General features: G+C 35.3%; 1 pseudogene; it reads left to right on the forward strand.

Annotated features, from left to right (window-relative positions):
* The first annotated feature begins 14,946 nt into the window (after positions 1 to 14,946).
* On the forward strand, positions 14,947 to 15,030 carry LOC122905664 (annotated as a pseudogene).
* Positions 15,031 to 15,466: the final 436 nt, after the last annotated feature.

Below are 15,466 nucleotides of genomic sequence, written 5' to 3' on the forward strand. Positions count from 1 at the left end.
GAAGTCATGGGATCATAAATATATTCAGGGCAGACAAAATTATGGATTTCAAACTTCCAAAAGTATATACTGAACAGTTTTATTTGTGTTTATCTCTCTCAAGATAAGGAAAATAATTCTTGACAGGATTTAAACCTGGTTTAAAACTGGTTAAACCAATCCCCTGCCTCTATATATGCAACATTTGTTAAAATAACTTATTATCATGAAGACCAACATTTTAATTATTTTCCTCTTTACACTCTCATATTATCCTTAAATTCTCATCAAATGTTATAATTACTGGATGGTCATTAAAGCAAGTCTTCAGAATCAGACACAAGTGGATTGAAATATTTACTCTGTAACAAAAACACAAGATGGATGAGCTTCAAGAAAGTGCTAAACTTATTTGTACTTTAATTTCCTTACATTTAAAATATAATAAAAAAACTAATAAATTTGTGTGGACTAGTAAATAAATAATACAACCGACACCCCCTAAATGTAATATGGTTATTATTATACAATGGAAGATCACACTTTTTTTTTTACACCAAGGAGTCATTATAGAAATGTGTAACACATCACATATCTTTTTCTATACTTTTTAAAACAATTTAAAGAATTGAGGTCAGTTGTATTTTAAAGATTATTTATAAGATTATTTAAACAATCTTTGAAAGGTTACAAACTGGCACAATTATACTGGGACATTTTCTTATTTACAAACAAGAAAATGTGCTGGATGTGTGTGGTATTCATTACTTATTCTTTAATATTATACATTCATATAAATAAATTATCATTGGAACTTGAGTGTGAATTTATCATGTCTTTTGTTGTTGTTGTTGTATCATGTTAGAAGTGGTTTGTGTGACGAGAAGATACTAATAGGAGTAGAAAGCCAAGGAAAGAAAATAGAAATCAATTAAATAGAGATTCTCAAACTCTTCCTCTTGAGTCCTCCTAAGAGCATCCTGAGGTCCAAGAGAACTTCTGGGGGGCTCTGGGAGTAAAGCCAAATGCAGCTGGCTATAAGTGTGGATGTCTATTTAGTACTCCTCCAGTGGGTCTAAAGTGAGGCAGACTTCTCATTTACTTTTTTGATTCTTGCTTATTTAATAAAAATTACTTTTGATTATAAGGCAATACATATTCTGCAGCCTGTTTCAAGAATCAGAAACTATCATTCATCCTTTAAAAGCTCCTCAAGCCTGGCTAGCTCAGTCGGTAGAGCATGAGACTCTTAAAAGCTCCTCAAAATACTGTACAAGACTGACTTTTCCAACTCAAACTTGCAAAGTGACAGGAACTGCATAGCAACAACCTATGTGCAGAAATTCTGGTGTGATAAGAAAGACTGTGATGGCCAATTCACATATCCCAGGCCAAGAAGATTTGAATATGGGCAAATTATTTCAGTCCATCAGTTTCCAGGTGGCTGATCCCAAAAATATGGTACAGAATGTGATGGTATGGTGGTGCCTGGGTGGCTTAGTTGGTTAAGCATCTGCCTTTGGCTCAGATCATGATCCCAGGGTCCTGGGATTGAGATCCATATTGGGCTCCCTGCTCAGCAGGGAGTCCACTTCTCCCTCTCCCTGTGCTGCTTGCTCTCTCTCTCTTTCAAATAAATAAATAAACTCTTTAAAAAAAAGAATGTGATAGTATTTCTAATGCTATGTCTATGAAATCTAGCTCTGAAGAGGCTCAGTGGTCAGAGAGATAGAGGTTCACATGTTATACAGATTTCCTAAAGTTCTCTTTGGGATTATCTCACCTTGTTTTCAACCTTGTGATGCTGGTCAGTCTGTATATAAAAACATTAGTATATACACTTTTTTTTCTTTTGGGAAAAAAGAAAAAAAATACTTAAGATTTAATTGGATATTTGGATTGTTGTCTAAAGTAGTCTAGGAATGAAAGATTATTTTGTGTACATAAAAATATATGACTCAGGTAAAGATTTTGTTTAATAAAACTGTTTCTTTAGTAAAAGTAGTTGTGTGAACATTAAATATAACCCAGCTCTTTTGTTTGTCTCTTAGGAGAATATGAGTCAATTGCATTTGTCTATAATCTTCTAATGTAACTATCTTGAGAGAGGTGAAACAATCAGATATAGGTCAGCCAATGGAGGATAAGATCCCTCCTTTCCCTTTTCCTTTTCCTTCTCCTCTTATTTTGTTTATGATGCTTTTGCTCAATGTACTTGAATAACATTGTGTTAAAAGAACTCAAGGAGGGGCGCCTGGGTGGCTCAGTGGGTTAAGCCGCTGCCTTCGGCTCAGGTCATGATCTCAGGGTCCTGGAATCGAGTCCCACATGGGGCTCTCTGCTCAGCAGGGAGCCTGCTTCCTCCTCTCTCTCTCTGTCTGCCTCTCTGCCTACTTGTGATCTCTGTCTGTCAAATAAATAAATAAAATCTTTAAAAAAAAAAAGAACTCAAGGAGCTAATGACATTAAAGAAGAGAGTCCTTTTCCTAGGGAGGATTTAACTAATACCTCATTTAACCTCATTTAACCACTTTAATGATCCCCAAAACTGATTTTTATGAATACTTCCCTACTTATTATTTTTGTAACTTTCAAATCCTTACGGTATTCTTTTTCATTACTTTCAGAAGCTCCAAAATACATTTTCTCCAATCCAAAATTGAAGAATATCCTGAACAGTGTTTTTAAGAAAAAGTACTTTTTTTTAGACGTAAAAGCATTTTTTACTTCTAATCTGCACAATTCTTATAAAACAGAAATGTCCAATTTTTTCTCCTTTATACAAGATGATCTCTCCCATTTCTTTTCTTCTTATTCAGTTAACAATACTTGCATTATTGCATTGAATCTATATTTTAATTCTAATAACAAGAGAATTTGACCATTAATGATATTTTTGCATAATTTCTTACATATCACACCTTGTATTTTAAAATTATTTCTTTGGTATGCATGTTTTTAAGATTACTCTTCCCTACATATATATTTTATACACAGTTGATGGGTAGACTTGAACAAGAGGATAAATTTTTAACAAATATTATTTGTTCTAATAATATTTAAGAAACTTACTAATCTTTATCTCCTTCCCCCAAATTATTGTGTCAAGGGCAATATGTCACCCAAACACTAGAAATTTACATAATTCTCTGGGTAAGAGAAGGTATACAGGAGGTAGGCCAAGTTTGTCTGTATTGTTTCAGTATCTTTTTTCCTATTGGAAAGTCCAGAAGTAAATATGCTTCTATTGTAGAATTAGAGACAACAATAAGAGTTCACACAGAGATGTGTGTTTGTTCCGGAGTTTAGTAACCTGTGCCTTAAATTAAGACTCCACTCTAACTTACTTGTGTCTGTTTATCAGCCCAGAAGCTGGCCAGAGCTCTTCAGTTATAGTTGCTGTTACTCTAACTATTACTTCTACAGTTATTAGAAAAATCACTAAGTCCACTTCCACTGCTCAGTAAAGTAAGTGATTGTTTATTCTTGAAAATAAATTCATTCTTAAATTAAAAAAACAATTTATTGATCATGATGGAAATTTCAACAGTTATTCTTCTGAAACAAATTAGAATATTAAAAAGTTTATAGTAAAAATGATCACTATATTTAAATGTTAAAGTCATTTTGATTTTCTATTGTCTATTGAGATTTCTGTTCTAAGTTTACTATTGTGTAGCTTTCATTTCCTGAAATATGTAACTACTGATACTATGTTATTTCTCTTAAATTTAAATTCCTCAAGGCATTTTAAATCTCTTTATCACCTGTATACATTTATCAGTATTTTGCTTCCAATTCAAACAATATCTTCTACATATTTATAGGGAAATTAACATGAGGATAAAACTGGTTTCCCCAAGTCACCAAAGTGATATAAAGAACTTTCATTTATATGTCTTCCTGAGGCACTTTGGCAATAGTAAAGAAGATGATTGTACATGCTATAGAGTCTTTGGAGCCTCCCAGCACTTCCAATATAATACAGGGTTTATAATGTTACCCTTCTCCATTTCTCTTTATTGTCTATAATTATGTAAATTGATGTATGTAGTGATGCTTTGATGGTGTCCTTTCTCCATGCTCCAGCCTTCTATCAGTACAGAACATTTATTTTGCCAAACTGAAATGCAGTTCTCAGAAGACAGGAAAAATTCTGGACTTATACAGAGCATCTCTAGGTATAGTATAAAAATATTTCCAGCATATTTTGCATTGACTTTGGTTGTGATCAGTTATACATCCAATTGCTTGGATCTAGTATCTTTTTATTTAGATATGGTTCTTTACTCTGATTTCCTAATATCTCCTCCACCTTAACTGTTTCTTAGATTTTATATCTTCTCCTTGTATACTTGCAATATCTAGTTTATAATTACCTTTTCTATAATTTTAAACTTTATGTAAGCTAGTTTATAAATGCATTCTAGTATATAATATTATGTATAATACTGAAGATAAAAATTATATTCAGATTTGACAACAAACATACATATATCAGCAAAATTCTATAACTATGTATTTTTCTTACACTGTTGATGGGAATGCAAAGTGCTGCAGCCACTCTGGACAACAGTATGGAGATTCCTCAAAAAGTTAGAAATAGAACTACCCTACAACCCAACAATTGCACTACTAGGTACTCACCTAGTAGAATACAAAAAAGAATACAAAAATCCTGATTTGAAGGGACACATGCAACCTGATACTTATAGCAGCATAATCAACAATGGCCAAATTACAGAAAGAGCCCAAATATCCATTGACTGATGAATGGGTAAAGAAGAGTATTGTGTGGGCACCTGGGTGGCTCAGTGGGTTAGGCCTCTGCCTTTGGCTCACATCATGGTCTCTGGGTCTGGGATCGAGCCCCGCATCGGGCTCTCTGCTCAGCAGGGAGCCTGCTTAACTTCCTCTCTCTCTCTGCTTGCCTCTCTGCCTACTTGTGATCTTTGTCTGTCAAATAAGTAAAATCTTAAAAAAAAAAAAAAAGAAGAGTAGTGTGTATGTGTGTGTGTGTGATATCTATCTATCAGCTGAATAATATTCTTATATGTATGAATATTACTCAGCTATCAAAAAGAATGAAATCATGCCATCATTGGATGGAACTAGAGTATATCATGCTAAGTGAAACAAGTCACCAGAGAAAGGCAAATACCATGTGGTTTCACTTACATGTGGAATTTAAGAAATAGAACAGATGAACATAAGGGAAGGGGATAAAATAAAGAGAGGAAGGCAAACCATAAGAGGCTCTTAACTACGGAGAACAAACTGAGAATAGATGTAGGGGAGTTGGGTAGGGGGTGGCCTAAATAGGTGAAGGGCATTAAGGAGGGCACTTGTGATAGCACTGGATGTTATATGTAAGTGATGAATCACTAAATTCTACTCCTGAAACCAATATTACACTAAGTATTAACTAACTAGAATTTAAATACACACTTGAAACAAAGCAAACAAAACAAAAGCAAAAACTACAAATTAATAAGAAAAACAGGATACTTAAAAATGTCAAAAGTCTTAATCAGGAACTTCAAAAATAGCACATTAAAATGGTTATTTATGGCATCTGGGTGGCTCTGTGGGTTTAAGCCTCTGCCTTCAGCACAGGTTTTGGGATTGAGCCCTGCACTGGCCTCTCTGCTCAGCAGGGAGCCTGCTCCCCGCCCCCCACCCCCGCCTGCCTCTCGGCCTACTTGTGATCTCTGTCAAGTAAATAAATAAAATCTTAAAAAAAATAAAATGGTCATTTAATGTACAAGAAAGGTTTTCAATGTTGTTACACATTGGAAAAATACAAATTAAAACTTTAATGATTTACTAGTATAAACCTATAAGAGTGGGCAAAAGTAAAAAGAGTAAAATATACTTTGCTTATGGGACACTCACTTTAAGGAAAAAAAAACAGTTATCATTCAATGAACACACTTGACAAAAATGCATAAATATGTACTTCAGAAATATGTGCAATTATTAGTACTGCATTGTTTGTTAAAACCCAAATGCAGGAGGCAACCTGAATGCTAACTTGGAGTAGAATTTGTTCATATATGTACTTCTATATTTGTGTTCTTACATACATTGGAGGACTCTGCTCTTTGAAAATGCAAATACTACTCTTATATGCTTCAAAGTGGGAGGTATTCAGAAACAAATTGGGGAAAATAGGAAGAAGGAACAAAAGCATATGCATTGATAATTCCATTTATTGTTACTTTCAAAATAACCACAATCAATCTAAGCTGCTAGAAAGCAGGAGGGAAAAATCTTTCCTTTGAGAAGGAGGGGTTGAACATTGGGAGGGAGCAGGAGTTGAGATTCTGGGCAGTGGACAATGTCCCACCTATTTCCCAGGTAGAACTTCTCCCTTGGGATAATTCATTGAACTAAACATTTATGTCTTGTGCACTTTTTTGTGTCACATTTTGGTTTAATTTAATAAAGTCAAATCCCAAAGTTTATTTTTGCAACATGGCTGTGGGTTTTCTTGACTCTCAATTTAAATACATCTAAGCATTCTTATATGAAAGGCTTTCAATGACAGTTTTCTCTTTCCTAACTCATCTCTTTTTTCAGACATTCAGAACATATCTCAAAACTATAATGAAGACCAAAATATAATTAAAATAATACTCTAAAATTTTCTGCACAACAGAGAAAACAAATAAAAATTCCACATGTGATTATGTTTATTAAACTTTTCTTCCTTACTCCCTTATCATAATGTTTCATTGTGTTATTTCCACTTCTCTAATTTGCTGAGCATATCAGATATATTATCTTCTCCTAAAATGTGGATTTATTTCCAAGCCCTTTCTAAAATTTATGAGGAGATATAGTTCAACTTGATGAGGAGGCTCATAGAACTCTCCACCTAAATACCACTTCTTAATAAAACAATTAATTTGAATTGACAGCATGTACCCATCAAGATTACTGACATTTAGGGTAAAAGTATCTGTACTTTCACTTGTACTCAACCAGGACCTTTAAAGAATACATCCACCTGCTTATTTAAGAATACTTTAATAACATGAGCAGCAGCAGTTTTATACATTACATTATATATTATATATACATATATACGTATATATAATATTATATATTATAGTGCTTTCCAAAATTGTTTTTAGTCAGGTTTTTTCCAAGAAAGTTCAGAAGAAGAGAATTAACATTCACACTGACTTTGGCCCTCATCTGGCTCTTCTGAATGAGTCCGTTTTAGCTATTTTGCTGAAAGAACTCTGTTCCTTGCTAGGCAAGGTAAAATGGCTACACCATATGGTGTTTCATGAGCAAGTTTGCCTCTCTTGATTATCAGAAGAAAAATATGACTTGTTATTGTCACAAGGAAAGCTGTCACCTGAGGCTTCTGATCAGGATGTCTCACACTTTTGGTTTTCTCAATTTCAAAAAAACTCATTTTCCTTTGTCAGTAATACCCACTACATGCATGACCTTTGCCTGAATGTAAAGCAGCATATAACTTGGGCCATATATGCATCACAAATTGTCTAGAGATTAAAATTCTAACAAGAAATACAAGTTTTTTTTAAAAACCAGACTTGTTCAAATTTATAAAATATGTTTCAAATTTATAATATTTTTCAAAGATTATATCTATAGATTCCCATCCATTACATGCACTCAAAACAGGCATGTAATATGAATGACAGTAACTATGGTAAGGAAGTATGGCACATTCAGGCATTTAATTCATTTTGAATTTGTGTTTGTGTATCGTATAAGAGAGTGATCTAGTTTCATTCTTTTGCATGTTGCTGTCCAGTTTTCCCAACACCATTTTTTGAAGAGACATTGTTTTTCCCAGTAGATATTCTTTAACACTTTGTTTCCATATAATTATGTGATCATATCTGTGTTTTCTATTCTGTTCTATTGATCTATGTGAGGCCTGAAACTATAAAAATCCTGGAAGATAGCACAGAGAGTAACTTCTTTGACATTAGCCATATAACTTTATTTTTAGATATGTCTCCTGAAGCAAAGGAAACAAAAGCAAAAATAAACTACTGGGGCCTCATCAAAATACAGAGTTTCTGCACAGCAAAGGAAATAACCAAAAACACCTAAAAGGCAACCTACCAAATGGAAGAAGATATTTATTAATGACATATTTGATAAAGGGTTAGTAGCCAAAATCTATAAAGAACTTATACAACTTAACATCCAAAAATGATTAGCCCAATTACAAAATGGGCAGAAGACATGAATAGACACTTTTCCAAAGAAGACATACAGATGGCCAAAAGACACATGAAAAGATGCCTAACATCACTCTTCATCAGGGAAATGCAAATTAAAACTACAATGAGGTATCACCTCCATTGTCAGAAGAGTTAAAATCAACAACACAAGAAATAACAGATGTTGGTGAGGATGTGGAGAAACAAGAACCCCTGTGCATTGTTGGTGGGAGTGTGAGATGGTGCAGCCACTCTGGAGAACAGTATGGAATTTCCTCAAAAAGTTAAAAATAGAACTACTATATGATCCAGTAATTGCTGTACTTAGGTATTAACTGTTCCCCCAAAATAAAAAAAAATTACAGATTCAAAGGGCTACATGCACCCTAATGTTTATAGAAGCATTATTTAAAGTAGCCAAACTATGGAAAAACCCTATTGTCCATCCGTTGATGAATGGATAAAGAAGATGTAATGTTTATATTAAAAACACTAGCCATAAAAGAATGAAATCTTGACATTTGCAACATGAATGGGGCTAAAGGTATCATGCTAAGCAAAGTAAGTTAGAGAAAGACAAATACTAGAAGATTTTACTCATATGTGGTATATAAAAAACAAAACAAATAAGCAAAGGGGAAAAAAAGAGAGAGAGAGGAAAACCAAGAAACAGATTCTTTTTTTTAATTAAACTTTTAATTTTTTATTAGCATATAATGTATTATTAGTCCCAGGGGTACAGTTCTGTGAATCGCCAGGTTTACACACTTCACTGCACTCACCATAACATATACCTTCCCCAATGTCCATAACCCTACCACCCTCTCCCTACACCCCTCCACCTGGCAACCTTCAGCTTGTTTTGTGAGATTAAGTATCTCTTATGTTTCATCTTCCTCCCAATGCCATCTTATTTTATTTTTTTCCTTCCCTACCTCCCAAACCCCCCACTTTGCCTATCAATTTTCTCATATCAGGGAGATCATATGATAATTATCTTTAACCAATTGACTTATTTCTCTAAGCATAATACTTTCTAGTTCAATCCACATTGTCACAAATGACAAGATTTCATTTCCTTTGATGGCTGCATAGTATTCTGTTGTATATATATACCACATCTTCTTTATCTATTCATCTGCTGATGGACATCTAGGTTCCTTCCATAGATTGGCTATTGTGGGCATTGCTGCTATAAACATTATAGTGCACTTGCTCCTTCGGATCACTACATTTGTATCTTTAGGATAAATGCCCAGTAGTGTGATCGCTGGGTCACAGGGCAGCTCTAGTTTCAACTTTTTGAAGAACCTCCATGTTGTTTTCCAGAGTGGCTGCACCAGCTTGCATTCCCATCAACAATGTAGGAGGGTTTCCCTTTCTCCCCATCCTCGCCAGCATCTGCCATTTCCTGACTTGGTAATTTTAGCCATTCTGACTGGCATGAGGTGGTATCTCACTGTGGTTTTGATTTGTATTTCCCTGATGCTGAGTGATGTGGAGCATTTTTTCATGTGTCTGTTGGCCATCTGGATGTCTTCTTTGCAGAAATGTCTGTTCATGTCCTCTCCCCATTTCTTGATTGTATTCTTTGTTCTTTGGGTGTAGAGTTTGAGAAGTTCTCTTTGGATTTTGGATACTAGCCCTTTATCTGATATGTCATTTGCAAATATCTTATCCCATTCTGTCAGTTGTCCTTTGGTTTTGTTGACTGTTTCCTTTCTTGTGCAAAAGCGTTTGATCTTGAGGAAGTCCCAGTAGTTCATTTTTGCCCTTGCTTCCCTTGCCTTTGGTGATGATTCTAGGAAGAAGTTCCTGTGGCTGAGGTAGAAGAGGTTGCTGCCTGTGTTCTCCTCAAGGATTTTGATGGATTCCTTTCTTGCATTAAGGTCTTTCATTTTGAGTCTATTTTTGTGTGTAGTGTAAGGAAATGGTCCAGTTTCATTGTTCTGCCTGTGCCTATCCAATTTTCCCAAAACCATTTGTTGAAAGATTGTCTTTTTTCATTTGGACATTCTTTCCTGCTTTGTTGAAGATTAGTTGACGATAGAGTTGAGGGTCTATTCTGGGCTCTCTATTCTGTTCCACTGACCTATGTGTCTGTTTTTGTGCCAGTACCATAGTGTCTTGATGATGACAGCTTTGTAATAGAGCTTGAAGTCTGGAATTGTGATGCCACCAACTTTGGCTTTCTTTTTTAACATTCCTCTGCTATTTGAGGTCTTTGATGGTTCCATACAAATTTTAGGATTATTTGTTCCATTCCCTTGGGGAAAAAATATGGATGGTATTTTGAAAGGGATTGCTTTAAAAGTGTAGATTGCTTTAGGTAGCATAGACACTTTCACAATAGCTGTTCTTCCAATCCATGAGCATGGGGCATTTTTCCATTTCTTTGTGTCTCAAAGAAATTTCTTTCTTTTTCTTTCAATTTCTTTCATGAATACTTTATAGTTTTCTGCATACAGGTTCTTTGCCTCCTTTTTAGGTTTATTTCTAGGTATCTTCTTGTTTGGGATTGCAATTATAAATGGGATTGACACCTTAATTTCTCTTTCATCTGTCTTGCTGTTGGTGTAAAGAAATGCAACTGATTTCTGTGCATTGATTTTATGTCCTGACACTTTACTGAATTCCTGTACAAGTTCTAGCAGATTTGGAGTGGAGTCTTTTGGGTTTTCCACATAAAGTATCATATCAACTGCAAAGAGTGATGGTTTGATTTATCTTTTGCTGTTTTGGATGCCTGTAATTTCTTTTTGTTGACTGATTGCTGAGGCTAGGACTTTCTTGTACTATATTGAATAGCAGTGGTGATAATGGACATCCCTACTGTGTTCCTGACCTTAGTGGAAAAGCTCTCAGTTTTTGTCCATTGAGAATGATCTTCGCTGTGGGTTTTTCACAGATGGCTTTGATGATATTGAGGGATGTACCCTCTACCCTACACTTTGAAGAGTTTTGATCAAGAAACTACTTTGTACTTTGTCAAATGCTTTTTCAGCATCTATTGAGAGTATCATATTGTTCTTGTTCTTTCTTTTATTAATGTATTGTATCACATTAATTGATTTGCAGACATAAAACCAATCTTGCAGCCCTGGAATAAATCCAAATTGGTTGTGTTGAATAATCCTTTTAATGTACTGTTGGATCCTCCTGGCTAGTATTTTTGTGAGAATTTTTTCATCTGTGTTTATCAAAGATATTGGTCTGTAATTTTCTTTTTTGATGGGGTCTTTTTCTGGTTTTGGGATCAAGGTAAGCTGGCCTCATAAAATGAGTTTGGAAGTTTTCCTTCCATTTCTATTTTTTTGGAACAGTTTCATGAGAATAGGAATTAATTCTTCTTTAAATGCTTGGCAGATGGAGCACCTGGGTGATTAGTGGGTCAAAGCCTTTGCCTTCCGTTCAGGTCATGATCCCAGGGTCCTGGGATCAAGCCCCATATTGGGCTCTCCTCTCACCAGGGAGTCCACTATGTCCCATCCCCCCACCTACCTCTCTGTCTACTTGTGATCTCTGCCTATCAAATAAATAAATAAAATAGATATTTAAAATAGATCTTCTTGTTGGACTGGCCCTTTGTGTATGATATATAGTGTCCATCCACATCTCTTATTACAGTCTTCGGCTTAAAATCTAATTGATATGATAAAAGGATTGCTACCCCAGCATTTTTTTTAATGTCAATTAGCATGGTAAATTGTTTTCCACCCCCTCACTTTCAATCTGGAGGTGTCTTTAGGTCTAAAATGAGTTTCTTGTAGATAGAATATTGATGAGTTTTGTTTTTTTATCCATTCTGATACTCTGTGTTTTTTGATTGGGGCATTTAGCCCATTTACATCCAGGGTAACTATTGAGAGGTATGCATTTAGTGCCATTGTATTGCCTATAAGGTGACTATTACTGTGTATTGTCTCTGTTCCTTTCTGGTCTACTACTTTCAGGCTCTCTCTTTGCTTAGAGGACCCTTTTCAATATTTCCTATAGACCTGGTTTGGTGTTTGCAAATTCTTTTAGTTTTTGTTTGTCCTGGAAGCTTTTTATCTCTCCTTCTATTTTCAATGATAGCCTACCTGGATATAGTATTCTTGGTTTCATGTTTTTTTTCTCACTGAGTGCTCTGAATATATCATGTCAGTTCTTTCTGGCCTGCCAGGTCTCTGTGGATAAGTCTGCTGCCAATCTAATATTTTTACCATTGCATGTTACAGACTTCTTGTCCTGGGTTGCTTTCAGGATTTTCTCTTTGTTACCAAGACTTGTAAATTTTATTTACTATTAGATGATGGGGAGTGGACCTATTCTTATTGATTTTGAGGCGGGCTCTCTGCACCTCCTGGATTGTGATGCTTGTTCCCTTTATTATGTTAGGGAAATTCTCTACAATAATTCTCTCCAATATACCTTCTGCTCCCCTCTGTCTTTCTTCTTCTTCTTCTGGAATCCCAATTACTCTAAGGTTATTTCGTCTTATGGTGTCACTTATCTCTCAAATTCTTCCCTTGTGGCCCAGTAGTTGTTTGTCTCTCTTTTGCTCAGCTTCTTTATTCTCTGTCATTTGGTCTTCTATATCACTAATTCTCTCTTCTGCCTCATTTATCCTAGCAGTAAGAACCTCCTGTTTTGATTGCACATCATTAATAGCTTTTTTCATTTCAGTTTGGTTAGATTTTAGTTCTTTTATTTCTCCAGAAAGGGCTTTTATTTCTCCAGACAGGGTTTCTCTAATATCTTCCATGCTTTTTTCAATCTCAGCTAGCACCTTGAGAATCGTCCTTCTGAATTCTAGGTCTGACATATTACCAATATCTGTATTGATTAGTTCCGTAGCCTTCAGTACTGCCTCTTGTTTTTTTTTTTTTTGTTTGTTTGTTTTTTTTTTTGTGGTGAGTTTTTCTGCCTTCCCATTTTTTCCAGATAAGAATGAATGAAGGAGATAATAAAATACTGAAAGGGTGGCAAAGACCCAGAAAACTGTGCTTTAACCAAATCAGAAAAGACCGCAAATTGTGGGAGGGAAGAAAGGGGGTAAAAAGAAGTTCAGAAAAAAGAAATTAAAAGGAGAAAAAAAAAAGAAGGAATATAAAAAAGAAAATACATATATTAGACTGGTGAATAGAACAGAATCACCCACTTATTTTGGGGAGTATTTTGGTCTCTTAGAAGAAACTACTACCTCCAAAAATTCTAAAGAATGAAATACACACACACACACACACACACACACACACACACACAGGGTAAAATAGAAAATGAGTATAAAGATGAAATTTTTTTTTAAATATTTCTAAAAAGGACTTGATAAGTTGGTTGGGAGTATAAAGAAAAAGAAAGTGGAGAGAATTTGCTCAGGCTGGAGACTAGAACAGAGCCCTGTACTAGATTTAGGGTATATTTTGATCTATTAGAAGAACTTGTGTACCAAAATTCTAGAAGAAAAAATCCTATGTGTATACAAAAAATAAAGTTAGATACAATGAAGGCTAAAATATGACTATAATAATAAAGTTTCAAAAAGATTTTTTTAATGAAATGTATTGTTAAGACATACTAGTTTAAAAAACGTTAAAAAAGAAAAAAAATAAATAAATAAAATAAAAAACGTTAAAAAAGGAAAGAGTAAGTTAAAAAATTAGCATAAGAAAAAATTTAAAAGATTAATTAACTTTGCAAGACTAAAGAATCATGAGGAGAAAGCCATGAATTCCATGATTTGCTTTCTTCTCCTCTGGAATTCCGATGCTCTCCTTGATAAGTGAGCTTGGTCTTGGTAGGATTCCTTGCTGATCTTCTGGGGGAGGGGCCTGCTGTAGTGATTCTCAATGTCTTTGCCCAAGGTGGAATTGCACTGCCCTTGCCAGGGGCTAGGCAAAGTAATCTGCTCGGGTTCGCTCTTGGGAACTTTTGTTCTCTGAATGCTTTCTATAAGTTCTGGAGGACAGGAATGAAAATGGCAGCCTCCCAATCTCCAACCTGAAGGAGCCAAAGCTCAGGGCCCCATTCCTCTGTGTGCTCTTGGAGAAAAGTGTTCAATCACTCCTGTCTCCTTGACCATCTGGCTGTGTGCCGAGTTAACCCAGCCTGTGACCAAGAATTTCTGTTTCTGGCACACAGCCCCACCTGGAGTCTCCAAACCCAGCAGATCCCTGTGCTTTTCCAGGGAGGTGTCCCTGAATCTTCTGGGGTCCCCACTCAAAGACCAGTGAAAAAAAAGAAGACGTGCCATGGATCAGTTTAAGTTGGAAGCTCACTCCTTGGCTCCATCTCTGTAGGCAGCTTCCCTGCTTTAATACCTGAGAGCTCAGTGACACTCAGACACCCCAATCCTTCTGTAACCCCACAGGACTTGAGACCACATTGTCCTCGTGAGGGTTCCAGCCCTGCTTAGCCTCTGGAGCAATGTCCCTCAGTGGAGCAGAATTTCAAAAGTTTGGATTTTGTGCTCCATTGCTCTACCACTTGCCAGGAGCTGGCCCCTCCTCCCACAGTCTATCTTCCCATCACTTTGGATTCACTTCTCCACAGGCCCTACCTTTCAGAAAATGGTTGATTTTATGTGTCTAGAATTGCTGCTCTTCTTCTCTTCAATCTCCTTTTAGATTTGTAGGTGTTCCAAATGGTTTGATAAACTATCTAGCTGATGTCTTGCTACCTGATGTCATCTCAGACTCCTACTCCTCTGCCATCTTGACTCCTCTCCAATAAATAAAAGATTAAGAAAACATATTCTTTTTTTTTTTTTTTTTTCTTTGCACAGTGGCAGTATCGTAGCCAATGAGGTTTATCCGGGGCGCGATTATTGCTAATTGAAAACATATTCTTAATTATAGAGAATAATATGTGGGGAGTGGGTGAAATAGGTGATAGAGATTACAGAGTATACATATGATGAGCCCTTGGCATTGTATGGAAGTGCTAAATCAGTATAATGTACACTTGAAACTAATTATATATATATATATATATATATATATATATACTAATTGGAACTTAAAATAAAAACTTAGAAAAATATTATGTATTTTGTAGAAGAAAACTCTGTTGAAAATCTATAATACATTTTAATATATGTTTTTTAAAGGGAAAATTAGATTATATTCACTGTCTACCTCTTGTTTTGGGTAGTTTAGTTTCCAGAGACATTTCTATCAATTAAGAGCAGTTGAAAGCCTTCAAAACTTACAAGTCTAAATACACTTAAAATTTCTAAAATTTGGGGTATCTGGCTGGCTTAATCAGAAAAGCTTGTTACTTTTGATCTCAGG

Source organism: Neovison vison, chromosome 4, assembly GCF_020171115.1.
Source record: "Neovison vison isolate M4711 chromosome 4, ASM_NN_V1, whole genome shotgun sequence".
Lineage (NCBI taxonomy): Eukaryota > Metazoa > Chordata > Mammalia > Carnivora > Mustelidae > Neogale > Neogale vison.